We start from the raw sequence: 18,687 nt of genomic DNA on the forward strand, positions 1-18,687 counted from the left end.
AGGGGGGGAAAGCAGGACGCGGTGGCGTGCTCACGGCGGAGGTGGAGGTAAGCTGGAGCAGGGGGACATGGTGGGGTAACGGGGAGCTGCCAGTGGGTGCTGAACACCCACCAATTTTTTTCCATGGGTGCTCTAGCCCGGAGCACCCGCGGAGTCGGCGCCTATGGGTGGAGGAATGGAAGGTGTTTAAACAGTGTTTTTTATTCTGTTTTTCCTCATTGGTCTGAATTATCCATGACATCCATACTTCATCACATCAAGTCCAAATCATTAAAGGAATGCCTGTGCTTGCTCTGGCCAGAGGATGTTTGGATTCTGATGTCAGCCCAGTTCTGCAGCCTGATGGGAATCCGGTATTGTCTCCAGTGTACATAGAATTCTACTTTGCAGCCAAACCAGTCTAACATGCTTTTTGTTAACTGAAACTGGAGCAGCAAAACAAAGAAAACAAGTGCCTCATTTTCCAGCTTTGAGGGTGAGAGAACTATAAGTGAAGATTATAATGCCAGACACTGACAGCCTTAAACCAGCTGCCTCAGGGATCTGCCACGAACTTTGCTGAAAATATGTTCCTCATCTTAGCAGCGGAGCTAAGACTTATCACACATCTACCCACCTTTATTCGAATGAAAGTTCCGTCTGATCTGACAGCTCAGGCATTGTCAGTTTCATCCACAACAATTTACAAACTTGGAAACTAATCCTGTAAACCCTTAATCATTTGATCAATCCCATTGAAGACCATGGGACTATCTGCATGACTATGGACCACTTTTGTGGACTGGTAAGAGTTTCAGGAGTCTGTTCCTATAAAGGAAGTTGAATCTCCCCTTTAAATGCAACTGTTTGGGTACAATATCATAAAGCAGTTTAGGATACAGTTCTACTTAAAATTTGTCTTTTAATACATCAAGTGCTGAAATGGCACCTCCCCCAACTCCCATATTCCATATAAACTGACTGAATACTACATATTGGGGAGGTTATAATGGGCTATAATGTATCTCTATGGGATTTTGCTGAGTCATTCCCCACCGGAAGTGGAATTTACCATTACATTACAGGAAGTGAAATTATTAAATCATAGGTAATGGACTCCTATGTTTCTTAGAAATGGAATCTTCCAGTACATCACCCTATAGCCGCCATTACTGGATTTTCTAATTTAAACTATTATTAACTTCTAATTAAAGCCTTATTCTTAAAACTAATTACTAGTCTAAGCATCCCAAAAGGTCCCGACACTACCACCACTCTTTTTATGTTCAATTAAGCAAGTTATTATTTTTCTGATTTTTAAACCCCCACCCAAGGTTTTTCTGCAATTTGAATCACTGAGGCAAAATCTCTTGCTCCAACTTGGCCTTCCCTCCCTTTAGGAGCTTCAGGGACATGCTGGCTGCTTCCGGAGAGCTGCACGAAGCCAGGTACGGAGCCTGCCAGCCCCACCAACCCTCTCTCCCCAGCACCAGTGGGGGTCCCGGGCCGTGCACTGCCATCCCCCCTCGTAGCTCCAGCAGGTGTCGCAGGCCGCACGCAGCTTCCCCCCAACCCCAGCAGGGGTCCCAGGCCATACGCCGCCACCCACCTCCCCCACAGCACCAGCGGGGGTCCAGGCCACCCCTCCAGCCCCTGCAGTGCCCCCGGACTGCCCCCTTCCCGAGCACCCACGAGCCCCCGGCCCAAGTTTTAGTTAGGGGTATATAGTACAAGTTGTGGACAGGTCACAGGACGTGAATTTTTGTTTGCTGCCTGTGACCTGTCCACAACTTTTACTAAAAATACCTGTGGCAAAAATGTAGCCTTAGTTATGAACCCAGCTCCCTATGATGAGGCAGGACGAAATAAACTTAGACCATCCATGACAGGTATTTGTTCTTAAGAACTTCCAGTGATGGGGATTCTACAACCTCCTTTGGAAGCCTATTTCAGAGCTTAAGTTTCCTTATAGTAAGAAAGTATTTCCTAACATCTAATCTAAATCTCCTTTGCTGCCCATTAAGATCATTATTTCGTGTCCTAATTCCACTGGACATGGAGAACCATGGATCACAGCCCTCTTTATAACAACCCTTAATATATCTGAAGACTTATTTTATGATGAACAGGGGAAAGTACAGGTTTTTGTGATATTCTGTATGGAATTGTGAAGAGTTCTTGGTGTGCCCAGGACTGTGAATCATCTTGTTAACTCCCCCTGCCTCCAATGAGAGAGAAACTTGCTAGTGCTTAATCGGGTGTCCGCTTTCTGACATCTCCAGTCTGTTAGCCGCCCAAACAACCTCTGGGCTATACCAGCCCTTACTTTTCCTTGCAGGTTAACAATAGGTGCACCTCTGTCTGTGAGGCCCTTTGAAGCATTCCCTTGTAGTGTTCAGCCCCTTATTGACTGAACACTCAGGGCTTGTCTACACTTACCAGAGGATCGACACTGCGACGATTGATGCATCAGCGGTTAATTTAGCGGGTCTAGTGAAGACCTGCTAAATTGACCGCCGATCGCTCTCCCGTCGATGCCTGTACTCCACGTGATCGAGAAGAGTAAGGACTTGTCTACATTACCCACTGGATCAATGGGCAGCGATCGATTCAGCGGGGGTCGATTTATCCCGCTAGTCTAGACGCGATAAATCGACCACTGAGCGCTCTCCCGTCGACTCCAGTACTCCACTGGAGCGAGAGGCACAGGCGGAGTAGAAGGGGGAGCATCAGGAGTCGACTCACCACAGTGAAGACATCACGGTGAGTAGATCTAAGTACGTCGACGTAGCTGAAGTTGCGTAACTTTGATCAATTCTGCCCCCAGTGTAGACCAGAGCTAAGGGGAGTCAACGGGAGAGCATCTCCCGTTGACATCGCGTAGTGTGGACCCCATGGTAAGTAGATCTAAGCTACACTGATTTGAGTTATGCTATTCACGTAACTCAAATTGCGTAGCTTAGATCGACTTTTCCCTTTAGTGTAGACAAGGCTTCAGTAATACCAGGCATACTGTCTCCAAGGAAACAGTATACACACCTGCTTGAATGATTCAGCTCAGGATTAGCTCCTTGTATAATACTACAGCCCTGAATATATTTATAGTGAAAACAATCATAAATTTATTATCAAAGATTAAGATTTAAGAGATCATGAGTAAGGATAATGGAAACAGAAGGGTTACATATAAAACAAACTCATAACACAATTCCTAAAGACTAAATATAACTTTAACAGGCTTACTATCTGTCTTAAGAAGCTTCTCTTACCCCAAATGTCCTTTGCAGCGTTTCCACCCAGTGCTGGTTGGGATCCCATTTTCATGATTGTCAACACACTGTTTACTTCTTCAGTGCAGGATAAAAGGGTTTGTTTTTGCCTTCTACTTACATTTTCCAAACTTCAGAGACAGTAAAACGCCCATTGCTGATTTTACATCCTCCCGTTGAATTTGTATGGCAATGACTCCACATTGTGTTACTTTATAGTGCTTAATTTACATATGGACCAACAGAGAGAGGTGAATCAACATCCTTTCTCTGGCAGAAACCTGTTTGTCAACTCTGCCTAATGCAGACTATGAGAACATACTTCCAGTAGATATACATAACTCCTTACATAGTAGCAGTACATCCATTTTATGACACTATTCATAACCAGTGTGACACAGGCTTTCATTTAAAGCCTCACATGATATTCTTAATGCATAAATACTATGAAAGCAGTGTGCTAGGTATAGCGAATTTGTCAGATCTGTTAGGAGTTGCTTTCTGAAGTCTGAGTTTTCCTAAACTTGACATTCTGGAAGGCCATGATTTTTCACCGGGAAGCCTTAACTCTGTATAAATGAAGATTTTGCCATTTAATTTCATGTTTTTTAAACAGAAAGAGAAATGTTTGTTAGTAGGATGTAGCAAAGAGGCGTGGCTTCCCTCGGAGATTGACAGCGAGGGAGGGCCAGATGTCCCCTGGTGGGCAGAACCAGGAGGCCCTCGGCCACCATGCTGGAAGCAGAAGGGTGGGACAGGAAGTATAAGAGGCAGGCCTTGTAGTTCAGTTTGGTTTGAGTCATTGAGGGAGACAGATGCTTCTAGCCCACATATGCTTCCAGCTGTCCTGAGGATTCACACCAACTACCAGAACTGCCAGACATGCCCAATGTTGAGGAGCTGCTGGGATTGCCGCTGGCAGTGTACCGTGGGGAGATGGAAGGTGACCCTGGGATTCAGATACACTCTGAGAGAACGGTTGGAAGTAGCCCAGAGCAGCTGACTACTTTCTGGTTATGTTGCTGGTGAACTCTAGGTCAGCATGTTGTGGCTGGATCCCTGCTGACCTAGTGGCGGGCCACTCTGCCAGTGTTAGGGCCCTGGGCTGTGACCTTGTGGAGTTGTGTGGGCCCAGGTCTACCTACCTCCTGCACTTCACCCCTGGGGTGGCAGCCTCCCCACTTTAGGCCAGGAGGCCTGTGTTGGTCTACCGTCTGCCAAGCTAGGATGCTAGACTGGTGCTCAACCTTGCCTGAGCCCCTATGTTGACTGGATTTTTAACTTGGCCAGAGGGCCAGTCTCAGGTACATCTTACCTATCCCGCATCTTTCAACGGGGCCATTGTTCCCCAAGGAAAACTAACAAAAGGATAAGGTGCAAAACAAGAACAGGTTTATTGACAGACAACAGGTAACAAAGTAAAGGTAAACTCAAGTAAGTATAACTAGGTAAGGTATAATACAGGACACTAAGGACTCCCAGTCTACAACAAAACAGGGACCAAATACAAAACAAGTACTGGCTATAACAGAGGAGGGCTTGAAGCTCTAACCTAAGACTACCCCCAGATTAGACTAGGTAGAAGAGAAGGTGTTGGTTCTCTACCATATCCTACAGCTTTGTCCAATGGCACCGCCACGATGGGACTGGCTCTGGTTCCAGGTCCTGATGACTCAGCAGATAGGAAGACAGGAACCTCCAGGCACAGGCTGATGGGTGTTCGGTTCTCATTTTCTTATAGCTCTTCTTCCCTGCGTCATCATGAGTGGATGTGTGAGATGGATCGGAGCTCTTGCGTGCAGGAGTGTACCCTCCCGACAACCCTTAGTGTGGTCCTAGGCCTACCCTACAAGGTGAGCAGCAGCACTTGCTATCTCCCAGATGGGCAGCCCCCCTGACTGGTGAGTTGGTCTTATATATGTCCCAGTTGCTGGGCAGACTCTCAGTCAGGTGACCTGCCGGTTTCCCGCCTTTAGACAGAAAAGGCGCCAAAGGTGACGGGATGGGGAAGAAGGATGCCAAACATGGATTCCTGGCTGTTGTTAAGGGGAATCCAAGAGGGCATAGGAGAAAACAATGGCAAAAATAAAAAAAAAATTCCTACACCTAGACTGTTTAGTGCTCACCCCTGCCTGAGGGCTGGAGCCTTAGACTGCTCGGTGCCCAGTCCTGCCTGAGAGGTGCAAGCTGTTCCTTTCATGTTAGGGTTGGGGAGTTTCTGGGGCTATGGCTACACTACAGAGTTTACAGCTGTGCCACTGTACAGCTGCTAGTGCAGATGCTCTAAACTGACAGGAAACTTAATTATTTACATTGACTTAATTACTCCACCCCTGCAAGCAGTTGTAGCTATGTCGGTGGGGGAAGCTCTCCTGGTGACATAGCGCTGTCCGCACTGGTGCTTAGGTCAGTGTAACTTTCAGGGGGGTGACTTATTCACCCCCCTGAGCAACATAATTTATACCAGTTTAATCTTTAGTGTGTACATAGCCTGATGTGTCCAGCATACTTGTTCTCATCTTCTCACCTGTCAGCACTGTGTTCTTGGTGCATACTCTGAGCATTGCTGGTCTGAGTTCCCTACCCAGAGGGGCAGGTCTTCCCCAGATCCTGGCTCACACATGGGGCGGAGGTAGGGAGAGGGGCTCCAACACCCCCAGAAAGGCACGTTCCCCCCAGACCTGGCTCACATGAGGGAGTAGGGATGGGGGGTCAGACCGCCACAGTTGGGTAGGGGCCCCCAAATCCTGGCACCCACACCATGGGGGTGAGAGGAAGCAGGGCTCAGACAATTCCAGAGGGGGCAGTGACCCCCAGTTCACATGAAGGGGTTAGGAAGTGGGGTTCAGACACCCTCAGAAAGGCAACATGGATCACAACCCAAGATTTGGACTTAAGGCATCCCAATATTGGACTGCCTATAACCATAAACTGATTGTCAATTTATTCTACCCAAATGGGGAGAAAGGTGGTGGCCCACCCTAGAGGAATTGCCAGGGTATTACCAGGGGGTTTGTCTCTGACCCGCAGAGGACTCCCCAGAGCAGGCTAATCCTGCTAACCCTTGGGAGGATATGGATACAGCTCTCCGCTCAAAGGATTGACAGACAAGCAGTAGTTCTTCGAAAACAAAGTCTTATTTATTGAGAGAAAATTAGGTGATTACAGTATATTCAATAAAGCAAGAAAAAGCATTACAGTATATAATAGGTAGTAAGGCATAATTGTATTGCACTTAAAAGATCATACATTCAAATGGCACAAGAGACTACACAGACTGACAAATACAATGTTGCAGTGTTGGTCCACACTGACCCTTTCATACATATGGTTAAGGCTTACATTCCTTCGCTATCCCTCTGAACCATCTTGGGTCCTTCTGCTCTGTCAAATATGCTGTTGCTGCTTGCAATCTTTTCCTTCTGCTGCTGCTTCTCTCCACTCTCTGGTCTTCTCCTTTCACTGTCTTCTTCTCTGGTCATCTTCTACTGTTCCTCTTCTGATCTTCTCCACTTTCACATCACACACTCTAGTCTGCCAGCTGACTCCTTATATTCAGGCAGTTTCTGGCCTTCTCTGATTGTTGCTATTTCAGACTTGGTAATTAGCAAGGATCCTCCCTGCATGGGTGGCAACTGTTCAGCCAATCAGCTCTGCCTATCACTTGAGCTGCTCCTCCTCCTAATCCCTCCCTTCAGGTATTTTGAAGTGAGTTGAGTTATCCCTGTTTGAACTTTATTTCACTCTGTTTCTTAACTGCTATTGGTCAATTTATTCTGTGTCCTCCATCTTTGATGTTTTTTAATAGAGAATCAGTGTGGCCACCATTTTGGATTTTAGCACTAAACTATCCTTATTTATAACTTATCTAAAGCATCTAATCCAAAACCAACTACTGTTCTCTGCAAACCAAAGCACTCTAATGGTGTCATTACATTTGTTATGCTAATTGGGAAAGGTGAATTGTTCAGGATGTCTCTCACCCCCACCCCCAAATGTCAGTATCTCTATGCCTGTCTCTGTCGTGGGTGCTGCAATCCTTATACAGGATCAAAGCAAGTAAAATCCTCTCGTTACACTCCCCTCCTTTCTGCTTTGATAAACTTGTTTATCCATCCAGCACTTTATTGACTTGATGAGTTCAATGCACTGGTCTTGTCCAGTGTTGACGCAAAGCTCCCATATTCAGGAGACCAAGAAGACATGTCTTCATACTGGCACAATTCCTCACCACTCTTGATTCTCACCTTGGCCATGCTTGCCTGTGTGCCATAGTAGCTTCGTTTAATGTTTAGGGAATGTACATACTTCAGTTGTTTGAATTTTTGCTTGATCCAGTATACCAAAACAATAAGCTTAACTGCCATTGCAATTTGGAATGCTAAGACTATCACAATAGGTTGTAAAATTACGTTAAAGAATCCTGTTGCTGTGGGGGACCATCCCAAAAATACTTTCCACCAGCTATGTTTGATAAGAGGTATCACTTCTTATACGCTCAATCACGTGTTTAATTTTTTTAGTAGAGTAGTGAAGAGTAACCCTAATCCTTTGTGCATTTTTCTGAGCTTTTTGTAGTTGTTTTTTCAATTCAGGATGATCCATAAATTGTTTAATCAAACTTATGTTTAGCCTTATTCTTTTATATATCTGATACTGATCTTTAATTTCTTCATTTTCAATTTTGGGTAATGTGAAATTGAAATCACAACCAACCACTGACATAGTGTTACACAAACTTTTGTTCTCATACAGATTATGAGTTATATTGTAGATGTCATTTATCTTAAACAGTGTACACCAACTTCTAAGACATACACATTTTTTTCCAGTATATATAACAATCGATACATTAAACGGGAAAGAATCTAATTGATAATGGCATTTTCCTTTTTCACGATTTAAACATACATCATAAGGTTGAATCACATCATTATTACAAATCTATCCAATTCCTCGTTCTTCCATACAAGTCTCAAGTTCCACTGTTTTCCATGTCTTGTTTTATTTTATTGCCCAGAGTTTGTGTTCTATTGGTTAACATTGGTGTTAACATTTAACCTAGTACTACAATAGGAGATAACCAGTCACTTTGAGCTTTAGACATCATGACTATGTAGGGTGATCATATTTCCCTATGCTGAATATGGGACACCTAGTAAAATTACTCATATTCAAGCAAGTTCAAGGGCAATCAATCAGAATTATGCAGTACAAACATTCAAATTAACATCCAGTTGACTGAGCCCCTGTTAAAAAGAAATACTGTGCAGTTGGATTCATTTTATTTACCTTCTTATCTTTAAGGCTTTAGGGTTCACACAGGGAGAGGTGACACACACACCCATACACCTCTCACATGGGGGCAACTGACTAACCCGACCCTCCATGCCTGGCACTCTCTGCCCTCCATGCCTGGGTGGGCCCCCAGAATAGACCCGCCTTTCCTGGTACCACGTCTTCCCCAGGCAATGCATGGGGGGCATGCAGGGTCACATGCTCCTCCCTCCCCAGATTTCTGCCAGGGTTCACACCAGAATGTGGCCAGCAGCAGCCTTTTGGCACTGTTTGGGAGGGAAGGGACAGGAGCTGCTTCCAGCCGCGGGGAGGGGACGGGATGACCTGGCCCGTCCCACCTGCCGTGGTGGGAAGCAGCTTGTCCCTTCCTGCCCACACAGGATATGTATGGACCAATATCAGTTGAGTCAGGTTTGGATATCCATGAGATAGTAAAAGGATAATTGAATTGAGGACCAATGATTCTCCATGTTCCACCTCTTCACTTTTTGGTTATATTCACATTACCTTCACACCTATAGTGAAATAAAAATTGACCTGAACTTCCTTCCTCACACTCATTTTTTATTATATGTGTATACCAGGGCACTTGTAGCTTTAATTGACTTCTATATATAACTTTGGCTTGCAATTTACATCTATTTACATCCATACACCACCTTTGTTTATCTGTTGATCGTCCTTCTTGTCCTAACGTTACTCCTAGGTAGTTTACTTGTTGTTGGCATATTTGAACCTTCTCTGGACTAACCTTAAACCCTGTTTCCTTTATCTTTTGTAAAACCTGATCTAATATTTCTAAGTTTTCTTCCCTAGTTTTTTGTACTAATAAGGATATCATCTACGTATGATATGATGCTATCCTTATTAGGCATTTTATCCCATATCTTATTTACATCCATATGGCATACAGCAGGGCTGTTATGAAATCCCTGGGGGGGGGGATTGAGTGAAACTTAACTGTCGTCCTTGGAATTTAAAGGCAAATTTATACCAAGAATCTGGTTGTAAGGGTATAGCAAAGAATGCATTTGCTAAATCTAGGACTGTAAACCACCATGCTCCTCCCATAATGGAAGCAATCACTTCTGGATATTTTGCTCCCACTGGAGTAGTCATTGGAGTTACTTTATTCAGTGGCCTAAGATCGATGGTTAATCTCCAAGTTTTACCATCTGCCTTTAAAACTGGCCAAATAGCTGCATTATTTGTACTCTGTTGTTCAACTGTAACTTCTTGCTCTAAAAGACCTTGAACAGTTTTCATTAAACTAGGTTCTGTTTCCTTAGAATATCTATATTGTCTTTGAGTTAGGGGATCAGTTCCAGTAATTAATACTTCTGCCTCAATTTTTCCATATTCTGCCTTGGTAGTAGTGAAGACCTCTTTATACTTTTGTGCAATTTCCAATAGTTCTGGTGGCCAATCAGGTCATTTTATTTCCTCAATGGCTTTTATAGCAGCTAACCTATATCCTGCTTCAATAACGATTGGTTGATCTAAAGCGTTTATTTTATTAGATGGCATTTCCTATAATACCTTATTTACCAAATTTATTATTAACCTAAGATTCTTCAGTACATCAATTCCTATTATTCCATCACCATCAAGAGCCACTAAACCAAACTTTTCTTTTCCTTGCTTTGTTCCTAACTGAAAACAAACTGGAACACTAAACGGTACCCTACTCTTTGCTTCATTAAATCCTTGTAATTTCCTTGTAATTACAGGTGGTCAAAATAAGTTCTTATTCTTTGTGCTTATTACAGAAAATGTGACAACTGTATCTATTAACATATTTTGTCCGAATGCTCCCCTATTAAATTCCACATATACAGTGCGTCTTCCCCAGTCATCCATTTTAAATGTATCACCAAATCAGCATGATCTTCTGCTGATATTGGGGAGATAGGGGGCACTCGGCCTCCCTATACCTGATCTTTAGGACTGGGTGGAGCTGTAGGCATACTTCTCTCATGATTAGCTAATTTTTGAAGCAATTCCTCTGTAGGTAACGCATTAATTTGGTCTTTAGGTTCATACTGTAGTCATTTTTTCCATAGCCAATTCCTTCCTGGATCACTGCCCTTTGTTCATATGGAACAATTCTCCTATTTTTATTTTCTCCTCTGTTTACTTCTCCTTTATTCTGCTTATTTTGCTGGTTTCCCTGTCCCCTTGGACCATTATTGGAGAAAGTTATCACTGATACTCTCTCAGATTTCACTTTTGGGGGCGGCATTGTTTCCCTTTGTATTTCTTACAATCTTTTTGCTTTCTCTTCTATATGGTGTAAAGGAGTTTGAGCGGGATCATCAGAAACCATTACCATTCTAATTGTTGGATGAAATCCCAGCATTAATCCTCTTTTAAATTGTGTAGAATCATATATTATTTGATATCCTAGTGGGATGATTCCAGAATGTCTATATAATAACCTTTTCCTAGTTATATATGGTTCTGGCCTTTCCTTGAATTGTTGTTTCTCCCTATGGAACCATATAACTGGATTTTCACTGGGGAAGAAAAATGTCGAAGTTTCTCTTTCTATTATATCTGTATCGCTCTCTCCTCCTCCCTGGATATCATAAGGAAGTCCAGCAAACTCATCTAAATTGATACATTCCTTTACTAAGGAGGAGAGATCATTCCCCGTCAGCCCAGGTATTCCTGTCTTGGCTAACCATCCAACCACTGTGTTCCTATTTATAGGATCCATTGATTTTCCCAAATCTCTAATCTGTTCAGGGATATATGATCTTTCCTCTACCCTTTCTTCTAGACCTCCTTGATTTCCTTGTGCAGTGGTTTTAGTTACTGTAGTGGTATAGTTGGAGATAAGGGAGGTGACCTTTGCAGTTCTTCAAGTTCTTCTCTTAATGGGTTGTACAATCCTGGAAAAGGCGCCTCACAATGGTCATCATAACTAGGAGGGCCTAGGTCCTCCTCAGCAGATTCTGTCCCTTCACCACTTCCTGATCCTATTGCAGCTATCACTCCTTTAGTTGCTTTTAATTCTTCCTTTAACACACACATTTGTTTTTTTGCAGGCTGTATGGTTTATTTCTTTCTTTTCACCTGCATCAGGGGGTACTACTCTCATTGCAGCTTGCCTATCCATTGCTTTCTGTTTCCATCCCTCAACTTCTTTCATTAACTTTTCCTGTTCTCCTTTTATTTTATTTAGCTCATTTTGCTATTCAACAATTTGCACTGTTAGAACCAACAAAGTTGCTCTCAGTGTATCCGCTTCTTCTTTTAAATTAGCTAACGCTTTATTCTTAAGTTCTTTTTCTTTTCTTAATTCTTGTAATTCTTTTAATAACTTATCTATATCTGCATCTAGAGTTCAAGCTACAAACTGGAGTCCTTGCAAGGCAGCTTGCTTTTTCCAGCGCTGCCCAGAGCGGGGGGCAAGTGGGGCAATTTGCCCCAAGCCCTGGGCCCTGCAGGGGCCCCCATGAGAGTTTTCAGGGGCCCCCACAAGTTTTCGGCGGGTCTTCAGCATCAGGTCCTTCAATGCTGCCGAACACACCTGGAGTGAAGACCTGGAGCTTCTTCTGCTCCGGGTCTTCGGCGGCAATTCGGCGGCGAGGGTTCCTTCCACTCTGGGTCTTCGGCGGCGGGTCCTTCCCTTGCTCCGGGATCCGCCGCCGAAGTGCCCCGAAGACCCAGAGCAGAAGGACCCCAACCGCCGAAGACCCCAGGCCCCCTGAATCCTCTGGGTGGCCCTGGCTTTTTCTCATAGATTCATAGATTCTAGGACTGGAAGGGACCTCGAGAGGTCATCGAGTCCAGTCCCCTGCCCGCATGGCAGGACCAAATACCGTCTAGACCATCCCTGATAGACATTTATCTAACCTACTCTTAAATATCTCCAGAGATGGAGATTCCACAACCTCCCTAGGCAATTTATTCCAGTGTTTAACCACCCTGACAGTTAGGAACTTTTTCCTAATGTCCAACCTAGACCTCCCTTGCTGCAGTTTAAACCCATTGCTTCTGGTTCTATCCTTAGAGGCTAAGATGAACAAGTTTTCTCCCTCCTCCTTATGACACCCTTTAAAATACCTGAAAACTGCTATCATGTCCCCTCTCAGTCTTCTCTTTTCCAAACTAAACAAACCCAATTCTTTCAGCCTTCCTTCGTAGGTCATGTTCTCAAGACCTTTAATCATTCTTGTTGCTCTTCTCTGGACCCTTTCCAATTTCTCCACATCTTTTTTAAAATGCAGTGCCCAGAACTGGACACAATACTCCAGCTGAGGCCTAACCAGAGCAGAGTAGAGCGGAAGAATGACTTCTCGTGTCTTGCTCACAACACACCTGTTAATACATCCCAGAATCATGTTTGCTTTTTTTGCAACAGCATCACACTGTTGACTCATATTTAGCTTGTGGTCCACTATAACCCCTAGATCCCTTTCTGCCGTACTCCTTCCTAGACAATCTCTTCCCATTCTGTATGTGTGAAACTGATTTTTCCTTCCTAAGTGGAGCACTTTGCATTTGTCTTTGTTAAACTTCATCCTGTTTACCTCAGCCCATTTCTCCAATTTGTCCAGATCATTTTGAATTATGACCCTGTCCTCCAAAGCAGTTGCAATCCCTCCCAGTTTGGTATCATCCGCAAACTTAATAAGCGTACTTTCTATGCCAATATCTAAGTCGTTGATGAAGATATTGAACAGCGCCGGTCCCAAAACAGACCCCTGCGGTACCCCACTCGTTATGCCTTTCCAGCAGGATTGGGAACCATTAATAACAACTCTCTGAGTATGGTTATCCAGCCAGTTATGCACCCACCTTATAGTAGCCCCATCTAAATTGTATTTGCCTATTTCTCCTTCTTATTTGGTTCACCTGAGAAAAAGCCTTTTTTCTTACGTTGAATCCATTGGTCCCATTGCCTGCACAGTTACTGATAAGCACCAGGCCAAATGAATGCATTTTCTTTCCAAGGACCACATCCTACCTTTTTAACAAAATCTTCCAAATTGTTTCCCAACATTATTTCTAAAATGCTATTGTGCCTCAGTTTCCCTTTTGCTATCATTTTGATGTTATTTGTTTGGCCAGGTAGTGATCCCCAGGTATGATTACAACCCCAGCCACACCTGGGTTTGTAAGCTTTCTTAAAACTCACAAACTGCTACCAGCCCTTCCAAAATCTTACTGGCCAAGTAATGGTCTCCGGGTATGATTACAACCACAGCCACACCTGAGCCGTAAGTTCTTTAGTGAACTTATGTACGGCTGCCAGTACTTCCAGAAACTGAGCCAGGTACTATTGCAAGAACTAGGCCAGGTAATGGTCTCAGGCACAGAACAATCCCAGCCACACCTGAGTCACAAGTTCTGTGACGAACTCACATACTGCTGCAAGTGCTTAGTCAAATAACGACCCTTGTTCCTGACTTCTTACTAGTTTCTATGGGATAAAGTCTGCCTCCCAAGTCCTTCCTATCCTCGGTGCCTGACCCCAGAATCTGCCTTCCTTAGGTCTTAGGGGTCCAATTCTGTTTCCCTTGGGCCAGATTGCCCTTCTTCTGGCCTATTTACCTGATGATTACCCCATCCCCTCTCGGGTGGTGATCACCTAAATACCCTCTTACTTTAAAACTTTTATCACTAATTCTTAATCTCTAACAACAATTCCTAACAGGTACCTTTTAAAAAAAAATCCTAGACTTATCTCATATGTATATCCACTTACCTTTGGTTATTTACTCTCAGCATGCTTTATGAAAAAACGGTTGTTCTTAAAACAGTTACAAAAATAAACCACAGAGAAAAGAAAACAAAGAACAGAAAGAAGAGAAAAGGAAAAAAAAAATCTGCATGGTGTCAATCATCCTCCTATCCAATAAGGGGCACTATAGCCTCTTTTTAGGCCTTGAAATGACAGGTTCAAGCCTTAAGGTTTTAAATACTACTACCTCGAGCCCACCAAACCAGGGATGCCAATTTCTTACCTCTCAAATTGGTGTGGAGCATTCTACCTTGCTCTAGGCTTCAAATACTGCTTTGAGCCCATCCAGGGACGCCAATTTGTTACCCCAAGATTTGGACTTATGGCCTCCCAATACTGGACTGCCTATAACCATACATTGATTGTCAATTTATTCTGACCAAATGAAATTCCACCTTAGAGGAATTGCCAGGGTATTACCAGGGGGTTTGTCTCTGGCCCGCAGAGAACTCCCCAGAGCAGGCTAATCCTGCTAACCCTTGGGAGGGCATGGATACAGCCCTCTGCTCAAAGGATTGACAGACAAGCAGTAGTTCTTTGAAAACAAAGCCCTGGTCTACACTACAAGGTTAGGTCGAATGTTAGGTAACTACAGGCCTGTTAGTTTAACATCTGCAGTGTGCAAGGTGTTAGAGAAAATTCTGAAAGAGAAACTAGTTGAGGACCTGGAGGTTAGTGGCAATTGCGATAAATTACAACATGGTTTTACGAAGGGCAGATCGTGCCAAACGAATCTGATCTCCTTCTTTGAGAAAGTAACGGATTTATTAGATAAGGGAAATGCGGTGGACCTGATATACCTGGATTTCAGTAAAGCGTTTGATACTGTACCCCATGAGGAATTATTGGTTAAACTGAAAAACATGGGGATCGATATGAAAATCCAGAGGTGGATAAGGAATTGGTTAATGGGGAGAATGCAGCGGGTCGTATTAAAGGGTGAACTGTCAGGTTGGAGGGAGGTTACTAGTGGAGTGCCTCAAGGTTCGGTTTTGGGACCCATTTTATTTAATCTATTTATAACTGACCTCGGAACCGATTGCAGGAGTGGGCTGATAAAGTTTGCGGATGATACGAAGGTGGGAGGCGTTGTAAATTCGGAGGAGGATAGGGATATCCTGCAGGGAGACTTGAATGAGCTTGTGAATTGGAGTATCAGAAATAGGATGAAATTTAATAGTAAAAAGTGTAAGGTGATGCATTTGGGGATGACTAACAAAAATTTTAGTTACAAGATGGGGACGCATTGGTTAGAAGTAACGGAAGAGGAGAAGGACCTAGGGGTCCTCGTAGACCGCAGGATGACTATGAGTCGACAATGCGACGTGGCGGTGAAAAAAGCCAATGCTGTCTTGGGATGCATTAGGCGAGGTATATCTAGTAGGGATAAGGAGGTCCTGCTTCCGTTGTACAAGGCGCTGGTGAGACCTCATTTGGAGTACTGTGTGCAGTTCTGGTCTCCCATGTTTAAAAAAGATGAACTCAAACTGGAACGGGTGCAGAGAAGGGCAACTAGGATGATCAGAGGAATGGAAAACCTGTCGTATGAAAAGAGACTAGAGGAGCTTGGGTTGTTTAGTCTGACAAAGCGAAGGCTGAGGGGGGATATGATTGCTATCTTTAAATATATTAGAGGGATTAATACGAGGGAGGGAGAAGAATTATTCCAGCTAAGTACTAATGTGGATACGAGAACGAATGGATATAAACTGGCCGTGGGGAAGTTCAGGCTTGAAATTAGACGAAGGTTTCTGACCGTCAGAGGGGTGAAATATTGGAACGGCCTTCCGAGGGAAACGGTGGGGGCGACGGACCTGTCTGGTTTTAAGATTAAGTTAGATAAATTTATGGAGGGAATGGTTTAATGGTAAAACATAGTAGTCGAGGAAAACCAAGCAATGGTAGGTAAATTGTACAATGGCTGACAGGGGTCAGGCTGGAGACTCTTGCCTATATGCTCGGGGTCTTACTGATCGCCATATTTGGGGTCAGGAAGGAATTTTCCTCCAGGGCAGATTGGCTGAGCCCCTGGAGGTTTTTCGCCTTCCTCCGCAGCATGGGGCAGGGATCTCTAGCAGGAGGGTTTCTGCCGATTGAAGCCACCTAAAACATGATTGGGGACTTCAACAGCAGAGTCCAGGGAAGGGGTAGGGACGGTTTTGTGGCCTGCAGCATGCAGGGGGTCAGACCAGATGATCATAATGGTCCCTTCTGACCTTAAAGTCTATGAGTCTATGAATGTAGCTGCATTAGGTCAATTTTATAAGCAATGCGTCTACACAACCAACCCCGTTCCATTGACCTAAAGGGCTCTTAAAATCGACTGCTGTACTCCTCGGCAAGGGGAATAGCGCTAAAATCGACCTTGCTGGGTCGAATTTGGGGTAGTGCAGACTCAATTCGACGGTATTGGCGTCCGGGAGCTATCCCAGAGTGCTCCAATGTGACTGCTCTGGATGGTATTTTGAACTCCAATGCACTAGCCAGGTACACAGGAAAAGCCCCGGGAAATTTTAAATTTCATTTCCTGTTTGGTCAGCGTGGCGAGCTCAGCAGCACAAGTGACCATGCAGTTTCAGAATCGCAAACAAGCTCCAGTATGGACTGAATGGGAGACACTGGATCTGATTGCTGTAGGGGGAGAAGAATCTCTGCAGGCAGAACTCCGATCAAAAAGAAGAAATGCTAATATATATGCCACAAATTGCACAGGGCATGGTAGAGAGAGGCTACAACAGGGACACACAGCAGTGCCACGTGAAAGTTAAGGAGCTCAGGCAAGCCTACCAAAACAAGGCAAACGGTTGCTCTGGGTCAGAGCCCCATACATGCTGCTTCTGTGATCAGCTGCATGGCATTCTAGGGGGGGACCCTACCACTACCCCACCACTGTCCGTGGACATCTGCAAGGGGTGAGTCTCATGCAACAGGGAGGAGGGTTTTGTGGAGGAGGAGGAGGAGAATGCGCAGCAGGTAAGCGGAGAATCCGTTCTCCCTGGCAGCCAGGACCTTTTCATCACCCTGGAGCCAATACTCTCCCAAGGCGGGTTCCCGGACCCTGAAGCCAGAGAAACACTACAAGGGTTAAAAGCAATTGTGTTTTAATGTTTGATTTGCCCTGAAGAATCGGGATGCATTCACGGCCAGTACAGCTACTGGAAAAGTCTGTTAACATGTCTGGAGCCGGAATCCTCCAGGAACATCTCCATGAAGCTCTCCTGGAGGTACTCTGAAAGCCTTTGCAGAAGGTTTCTGGGGAGGGCTGCCTTATTTCATCCTCCACAGTAGGACACTTTACCACGCCAAGCCAGTAGCAAGTAGTCTGGAATCATTGCAGCACAAAGCATGGCAGTGAATGGTCCTGGGTTTTGGTCTCATTCAAGCAACATTCGGTCTATATCTTTCTGTGTTAGCCTCAGGAGAGTGATATCATTCATGGTCACCTGGTTGAAATAGGGGAATTTTTTTAAGGGAACAGTAAAAGGACCCCGTTCATGCTGGACTCTTTGAGCTTGGCTAAAAGGGATCATCCCTGAGAATAGCCACGCGGTGGGGGGAGGGGTAAAGGGCTCATCCCAGAGAATAGCCACACGGTGGGGTGGAAAGAGCGGTGTGCTGCACATCCACCTGAAAACTGCAGCCCCTCCTTTTAAATGTGAAGCCCAACCCATTACTTGCTCTGGGAAAGGAGGGTGCTGCAGTTTGAAACCATTCCCACATGTTATGAAGGCAGAAGAAGCCAACCCCGCGTACCCTTTGGCTTACCATGGCTGCCTGGAAACCGAATTCTATTGCCCAGCCGTGTGTGATGTGTCACCATACCGGCAGGTGCTCAATATAAAAGGCAAAATGTGACCTTGTACCTAAAGCACATGTGCTGTCTGCTGTGAATTGCTTGCTTCACTGTGAAAGAGTCTCCCTTTTGTTCTCAGAAATGTATCTTAAATTCTACTCTCCCTTTTTATCCCCCTGCAGGTGCAAATGTTTCTATGCTCCCCCTATCATCTCCGTCCCAGAGGTTATCACAGATTAGAAGGTGAAAAAAATGCACTCTCAATGACATCTTTTCCAAGCTCATGCAGTCCTCCCGCACTGATAGGGCACAGCTGAATGCATGGAGGCATCCAGTGACAGAGGCCAGGAAAACATTAAGTGAGCGTGATGAGAAGAGGCAGGAGGCGATGCTGAGGCTAATGGGGGAGCAAATGGACATGCTCAAGCATCTGGTGGAGCTGCAGGAAAGGCACCAAGAGCACAGACCTCCGCTGCATCCACTGTATAACAACCTGCCCTCCTCCCCAAGTTCCATATCCTCCTCACCCAGATGCCCAAGAATGCAGTGGAGGGAGGCTCCGGGCACCCAGCCACTCCACTCCAAAGGATGGCCCA

General features: G+C 44.7%; 1 long non-coding RNA gene across 1 annotated transcript; it reads left to right on the plus strand.

Moving 5' to 3' along the window:
• Positions 1-218: 218 nt before the first annotated feature.
• On the plus strand, positions 219-18,314 carry LOC117871672. Its single transcript, XR_004644327.1, has 3 exons — positions 219-784; positions 4,990-5,101; positions 18,274-18,314. It is a non-coding gene; the product is annotated as an uncharacterized LOC117871672 (long non-coding RNA).
• The last annotated feature ends 373 nt before the right edge of the window (positions 18,315-18,687 follow it).

This window comes from Trachemys scripta, chromosome 2, assembly GCF_013100865.1.
Source record: "Trachemys scripta elegans isolate TJP31775 chromosome 2, CAS_Tse_1.0, whole genome shotgun sequence".
NCBI classification, from domain to species: Eukaryota; Metazoa; Chordata; order Testudines; family Emydidae; genus Trachemys; species Trachemys scripta.